The sequence below is a fragment of the Fukomys damarensis genome, unplaced genomic scaffold, assembly GCF_012274545.1.
Source record: "Fukomys damarensis isolate Sample0158 unplaced genomic scaffold, DMR_v1.0_HiC HiC_scaffold_39, whole genome shotgun sequence".
NCBI classification, from domain to species: domain Eukaryota; kingdom Metazoa; phylum Chordata; class Mammalia; order Rodentia; family Bathyergidae; genus Fukomys; species Fukomys damarensis.
Window position 1 is genome coordinate 83,303,303 of NW_022900951.1, and position 8,017 is coordinate 83,311,319.

The 8,017-nt window shown below is 36.8% G+C and overlaps 1 pseudogene; it reads right to left on the reverse strand.

The window, feature by feature from the left end:
- The window catches only part of LOC104860562, a 26,776-nt pseudogene that overhangs the window by 17,320 nt on the left and 1,439 nt on the right, over positions 1 to 8,017 (reverse strand).

Below are 8,017 nucleotides of genomic sequence, written 5' to 3' on the forward strand. Positions count from 1 at the left end.
CCCTCCTCCCCTCCCCATCTACAAACATTTTATTTTCATCTTTTCATTCTCTCACATTTTTTCCCTTTTGATCTGTCTATTCTTGATAGTGGGGTATTCAGATCCCCCACTGCAATTGTATTAGTGGATATTTGGTTTTTCATGTTGCTTAATATTTGTTTTACATAGTTGGGGGCATTTATATTTGGTGCATATATGTTTATGATTGTTATTTCTTCCTCTTGGACTGTTCCCTTTACAAGGATGTAGTGGCCTTCTTTGTCTCTCTTAATCAGTTTTGGTTTAAAATTTGATTTGTCTGCAAATAAGATTGCTACCCCTGCTTTTTTCTGGGCTCCTGTCTTGTGCAGAATTGTTTTCCATCCTTTCACTTTCAGCCTATGGGCTTCTTTTTGCACTAGATGTGTTTCTTGTATATAACATATTGTTGGATTTTTCTTCTTAATCCATTCTGCCAATCTGTTTGTCTTGATTGGTGAATTGAGGCCATTGACATTGATAGTTATAACTGCTATGTATTGACTTATTATTGTCATGTTATTGTCCTTTTGTTGACGCTCTTCATTTTTTGTCCTCTCTTTTTAGTTTCTAGCCTTGGCTGTTTGATATGCTCTGTTGGGCCTCCTGGTGTTGTGATCTTCGTTGTCTTTTTCTAGGATATTGTTTAAAATTCTTTGTAGTGCTGGTTTAGTATTCATGAAGCTTCTCAGGTGTTCTTTGTCATGGACGTATCTTATTTCTCCATCCATTTTGAAAGAGAGTTGTGCAGGATACATCAGTCTTGGTTGTAGATTGTTTTCTTTTAGGACTTGAAATACCTCACTCCAGGCTCTCCTTGACTTGAGGGTTTGTGTTGAAAAGTCTGCTGTGATTCTGATGGGCTTTCCCTTGAATGTGATTTGTTTCTTTTCTCTTACTGCTTGTAGTATTTTGTTCTGTTGGGTTTCTGGGATCTTGATCATTATATGTCTAGTTGTAGATTTTTTGTTTTGATCGTGGCTAGTTGGTGTCCTATACGCCTCGCTTATCTGTATGTCTAATTCTTCCACTCTGTTTGGGAAGTTTTCTGTCATTAATTCTTTGAATAGCTTTTTTAAGTCATTTGCATTTTCTCCTGGTACTTCATGGATTCCTATCAGTCTTATGTTATTCTTCTTTGCATCATCTAGGAGTTGTTGGATCGATTTCTCCTGCTCCCTGACTGTTTTTAAGAGACCTCTCTTTTCATGGTCACTGGCTGCTATCCTATCTTCTATATCTGAGATTCTATCTTCGCAGTCTTTTATTCTGTTGCATATGCTTTCAATAGAGTTTTGAATCTCCTGGGTATCTGTTTGAATCTGTTTAAGAGGATTCCATTTCTTTCCTATGTTGAGTGTTCATTGTTTCCATTTCTTTCTTATTCTGGGCCTTCATGGTTTCTATTATGTGCCCGAGCTCATCTATTTTTTTTGTCAGTTTCTGTTCTGGATTCTTGAATCATGTCTTTCATTTTGCTCACCATCCCTATGGTTATCTGGGAAATAATTTCTGTTTTGAATTTTTCTAGAGCTTGATTCATCAGTTTTTTTCCTTTCCTGTCCTGTGATTTCTGAGTGTTCTGGAGGTTCACTATCTGATTTTTCATCCTCCTTTTCCCTACTGTTTGCCATTGGTGGACTGGAAGTTTGTTTTTGTGGCTTGCTTAAGTGTTTTATCATCTTTCTTTTTTGCTGTTGAGTTGACCTTGATTCAATCTCTGGGTCATTAAATCTTCCTTATATCATCGCATCCCAGCCTTTGATTCTCTAATGACTTATAGACATTCTCATTTTCATAATTGAGCAAACAACTCATCAAATCAATCCCTATCCTTTATCCCTGTCAATACAATCAGAAACATAATAGGATCAATAACCCCCCTTTATAGTCTGCCACGTCTCTGCAGAGTGTGTCTTTGGACTGGCTAAATCAGGGGATCTAATAGTGGGGTGGAGGCAATGGTGCTCAGCAGCACCCGTGCAGCTACCCTCCTGCCACTGTGTCTGAGTGAATCAGTGGTGCTCACTGGAAACGGCGTGCCTCCAGAGGAGGCTGCGCAAGAGAAACGGCTCTGAATCCTGACTCCAATCAATCTTATGTTGTTCTTCTTTGCATCATCTTATAGCTATTTGATTGATTTTTCACATTCCCTTGCTATTTTTAATATATTTTGCTTTTCTTGATCACTAACCACAAGCGCGTCTTCCACATCTGATGTTCTGTCCTCACCTTCTTTCAATCGGTTGTGTATACAGTCAATGGAATTTTTATTCTCCTGGATAACTGAATCTGTTTCATTATTCCATTTCTTTCCTGTTTTGGGCATTCATGGGCTCCTTCATTTTCCTAAGCTCCTCTATTTGTTTATCTGTGTCTACTCTAGATTCCTTGAGCCTGTCCATTTTGATCATCATTTCCTTTTTCACATGAGAGCTCATTCTCTCTATAGACTTACTGATCTGTTTTTGGGGTTTTGTTTTGTTTTGCTTTTACTAATGCTGCTATCATTTCAGAAAATTCATGTGGTGACTTCCAATTTCCTCTATCTCATTGACCCCTCTAATTGCCCTAGGTGGGCTGGGGGTCTGAGGTTTCATTTTGCTTTTGCATCTTGTTGTTTCCTCACATTTTATTTTATTTTGGGTTTTTTTTGTGTTGATGCTTGTGAATTTCTCATAGCAGATAGCTTTATCACTAGCATTGAGGCTTCCCTAGGAACATGTCTATTTCTCAGAGATTTCTTCTAGGCATAGATTATTTTGGTCTTTGTGTCTGTTCCAAGATCCTACCTTCCCAATTTATCGATGATTTGTAGTGGCTGTCTATTTTGATCAGCACGCAGTCCTTTGGTAGTGGACTATGGTGATGGTTATGACCCCAGGAAAACACTATTATGTCATACAAGGAAGAACAACTGATTACAATAGGTATACTTCCTTGATAACATAATACAATTAGCAATAAAACAGTATCAATTATAGTCTAGAAGCTGACAACTGAGGTATTAATTTAGTTCCTTTAACCATAGAAGCAAGGTCTACAGTTATATAACAAAATCCAACATAAACCAGGAATTTGTATGCAATGAGTTTCCCCATAGTGAATTGATTTTACCCTATGGTTGTTGTTTAAGAGGGATAGGGGACAAAACAGACAAATGAAGCAAAATTTAGTAAAGGCAAGGCTCAAGGCCAAAGAACGATCACCCAAGCTCTGGGAAACTAGAGAAGTGGGCAGGAGAAAAAGCATGAAGGAGGAAGTCAACCAGAAAGACAAGAGACAAAGTTCCCTCACATGAGAATATCATAAAATCAATAGATATAGTTGAGGAAAGAGATAAAGAAGATGAATAGAACAAAACAAAAATAAAATTAAAAACCTAAATAACCTAAAAAAAATACCAACCAAACAGTAAAAGGAAAACAAAACATAGAAAAAAATAAGAAAATTCCTCTGGGGTCCACAGTTCTGTGGTAGTGTCAAAGGCAAGTAATTTCCCAAAATTGTGCTGTGTAGAATTAGTGCTGAGTACTGAGCTGATCTTGGCCTCTCGATATGGACATGGGGTCTGGTCTTCAGCCAGCAACTTTATGTATGTCCCTTGGTGGCCCACTGACATGTCCTTACCATGATTGTCTCTTTGTCACTCTCCCAGTTGCTGTGGTATCCTCAGTCAGGGACAGCCCAAGGCTGTTCTCAGTCCCATGTACCACTGGCTCTTCCCAGTTCTTGTACAACCAACCTCCTCTGTTCCATCTCTAATGGCACATCTCTGTCCTGTCATGCCACTTGACAAGGGTGGGGGGTGCTATGCCACTGCAGATTCAGCCATTGGCTGCTCAGTTCCCCTTCAATCACCTCTCCAGTGGGTTGAGTGCTGGCCTCACAAGGGTGTTTAAATCCTGCACATCTGCATCTGTCTCTCAAGTCCCTGTTACCATTTTCTTCTTTCATTGCCTCTGCTGAGCTGCGGTCCGTGGACTTTGTTGTTGCTAGGGGTTCCACTTAGCTGCTAGGGCACAAGACAGAAAAAAAAGGCTGGTGGCCCATCCATCAGGGAGGTAGCAGTTTCCTGGACACTTGCCCCTGTGTGTGCTGGCAAAATTTACTGCCATGTTGCACTGTCTTTTGTGTGGAGGAAGTCAAAAGAGGCAATGGACCTTAAGTCCCAAGTCTATCCTGTATGGCTTGAATTAGCTGCACTTTTGTAGTCCATCAGTTTCTTGCTTTCTTTTTTCTTTTTATTGAGCTTATTGGTACATTCTAGGCATACAGTACAGTTGCATTCATTACTGGGATCTTGTACCTCTACATGACATGTCTTGGTTCTCATTTTTTCCCCTTGTCCCTGACCTCCCTTCACCCCCTCCTCCCCTCCCAATTTGCAAACACTTTATTTCCATTTATTTCATATTCTCATATTTTTTTCTTTTCCCTTATTTTGAATACTTCCAAATATGGTAATTCTTTTTTTTTTGGTACCGGGGATTGAACTCAGGTCCTTGCGCTTGCAAGGCAGGCCACCGAACCACTGAGCTAAATCCCCAGCCCCTAAATATGGTAATTCTTGCTTAGCATGTAGGCACAGTGCTATTGGCCACCCTGTGGGCTGTTATATTGTTTTATTAAGTCCTTTGCTGATGTTTTGATTGAACTACAAGTCACTTATTTCTGGTTAATTTTGGCATCAGGATGTACTTCCCTCCCTTTCTTCCAGTTGTCTGTGTTTTTTGTTGATTTTCTCTGAGTAGCTCCAACAAAGCTCCTCCTCTAGTCAGCCATGTTGAAGCCTCTGATGGGATGTTGAGTTTTATCAAAACTTTTTCTGCAACTATTGACACGATCACGTGATATTTCTCTTTACTTTGTTTATGTGATGAATTACTTTTATTGATATGCATATGTTTAACTGTCTTTGCACCATACCAGGGATGAAGCCTACTTGTTCATGTTGTATGAATTTTTAGATGATTTGTTGCATAATGTTTGCCAGTATACTGTTAACGATTTTTGCATTTAAGTTCATTGGAGAGATTGGCTTGGAGTTTACTTTTTTGGGTGGATCTTTGGTTTTGAGATCAAGATAATATGAGAATTTGTGAATGATTTTGCAATTACTCCTTTCCTCTCAATTTCATTAAAAAGTTTGAGGAGTATTGGTGTAAAGATATTCCCTGAAATTCATGTAGAATTTGGCTGGGAATCCATCAGACCCTGGGATTTACTTGGTAGCCTTTTTTAAACTACTGCTTCAATTTCATAGCTTGTTACTGAATTGTTCAAGATTTTCAAATCTCCTTGGTACAGTTTTGGTATTTCATATGTTTCTAGAAATCCCTCCATTTTTTCCAAGTTCTCTAATTTTTGCCATATGTAATTGTAAAGCAGTTGCTAATAATTTTCTGGATTTTGGTATTGTCTGTTGTGATTTCAACTTGCCTTCATTTGTTTCTTTTCTTTCCTTTTTTTTCTTTGAAAGGACTAAGCAAAGGTTTGTGTATTTTGTTTATTCTTTCAAAGAACCAGCCCTTTGATTCTTTGCATCCTTCAATCTCCATTTCATTGATTTTTGCTTTGATCTTTATCATTTCTTTCTTTATACAAGCTCTGGATTTGAATTATTCTTGTTTTTCTAGGCCCTCAAGATGCATTATTTGGTTATTTATTTGGGCTTACTCTGTTTTTATGATGTGAGCATTCACCACTCTAAACTTTCCTCTGAGATCAGCTTTCTTTGTGTCCCACATGTTCCATTATGTTGTACTGGCTTTAGCATTTAATTTGAGGAATTGTCTTATTTCTTTCTTAATTTTCTCTGTGACTCATTGATTATTCAAGTGTGTTGTAGGATTTTCATACATTTACATTGTTTATGTGGTTTCTTTTCCTATTGATTTTTAGTTTCGTTGCACAGTGATCTGGTAATATGCATGGTAAAATTTTGATTCTTTTGCATTTTCGTAGGCATGCTATATTAGCTCATATGTTGTCTATTTTGGAAAAAGTACCATGTGTAGCCAGGAAAAATGTGTATTCTGTTATAATTGGGTGGAACACACTTCATACAGCCATTAATTCAATTTGCTCAAAGGTTTGGCTCAATTCTGATATTCCTTTCTTGATTTTTTATTTAGTTGATCTATTGGTGTTAGTGGTGTTGGGAAGTCCACCATTATAAATTTGTTGATGTTTATCTGGTCTTTTATGTGTATTAGTGTTTGTTTTATAATGTTGGGTGCACTGTGCATATATGTTTATAATTGTTATCTCTTCCTGTTGAATAGTTTCTTTAACCAATATGTAATGTCTTTCTTTGACTCTTTTGATAAGCTTTGGCTTGAAGTCCACATTGTCTGAAAATAGGATAGCTACTTCTGTTTGTTTTTGGATTCCTGTTGCATGGAATATTGTTTTCCATTTTTTGATTTTTGGTGTATGAATTTCTTTTTGTCTGCAATGTGGGTTCTTTTGTTTTGTTTTGTTTTGTTTTTTGTACCAAGGAACAAACTCAGGACCTTTCGCTTTTGAGGCAGGTGGTAGAACCACTGAGCTAAATCCCCATTCCTGGAATGTGGTTTTTTATATATACATAGAATACTGTTTGATTTTGTTTCCTTATCCATTCTGCTAATCTATGTGCTTTGATTTGCAAATTGAGTCCATTTACATTGATAGGTATAATTGATAATTATGGATTTATTTCTGTCATTGTATTATTGCCTGTTGCTGTTTCAATTTGTTCCCCTTCTACTTAATTGCTAGTCCTATATGATGCATTCATTTTTTGCTCATTGAATTTATTGGTACTTTTTAGGTATACAGTACAGTTACATTCATCGTTGGGATCTTGTACCTTTACATAATAGGTTTTGGTTCTCATTTTTGACCTGTGCTTCACCCCCTCCTCCCTTCCCTATTTACAAAGCTTTTTTTCCATTTTTTCATTTTCTCATATTTTTTCTTTTCCCTTATTTCCTTTCCCCTACCATTCCCATGTCCCCTACACCTTTAGCCCCTTTCTTCCTATTTCACATTGTCAATTATATCATTTGGATTTATTTACACTTTTAGTTTTTCACAGCAGAGAAACTATTTGGTATTTACAGTGCATTCATTTTATTGGACCTTTTGACATTGTTTTCTACATTGTCTCCCTCTAGGATAGTTTTGAGAATTTCTGGAGTGTTTCTTTGACAGTTAGGAATTTGGGTTCTCTTCATCAAAGAAGTGTTCTATTTCTCCATTAATTTTGAAAAATATTTTTGTAGGATATAACAGTCTCAGTTGGAAGCCCTTTTCTTTTAGAACGTGAAACACTTCATTCCAATCTCTTCTTGCCTTGAAGGTTAGTGGGGGGAATTCTGTTGCAATTCTGGTGGGTTTTCCTTTGCAAATGATTCATTGTTTTCTCTAGCAGCCTTTCTGATAATGTTTTTTTAATCATGATAATGTTTGTTAGATTTCTGGTATTTTAATCACTATGTACTTGTAGTTTTTTTTCTTATTATTGCTATTTGAGGTTCTATATACCTCACTTAAATCTTTTTCCATGTATAGAAAGTTTTCTCCTATTACTTCTGTAAACAACTTTTTATGCCCTTTGTTCTGTCTTCTGATTTTTAATTTAAGTCTGAGTAATCTATTTTAAAATTTGCCAATTTTTTTGTGCTTAAATTGGCTGAGACTCAGAGTGATTTTTCATCTTAAGTTAATATTCTTCCTAAATCTAGAATTTCTACATGGCTCCTTTAAATAATTATTATCTATTTAGGTTCTCTTTAGGAAAAGGTCATTTTTGTATTTTCCTTTAGTTCTTTTTTACAACTAAGTTTATTGATACATTTTAGGTATGCATTAAGGTCACATTACTGGCAGGCCAGGGATTTAGCTCACTGGTTTGGTGGCCTGTCTTGCAAGGACCCGAGTTCAATCCCCAGTACCAAGAAAAAAAAAGATCACACATTTCTTGGAATTTGTACCTGTACAAGAAATATAT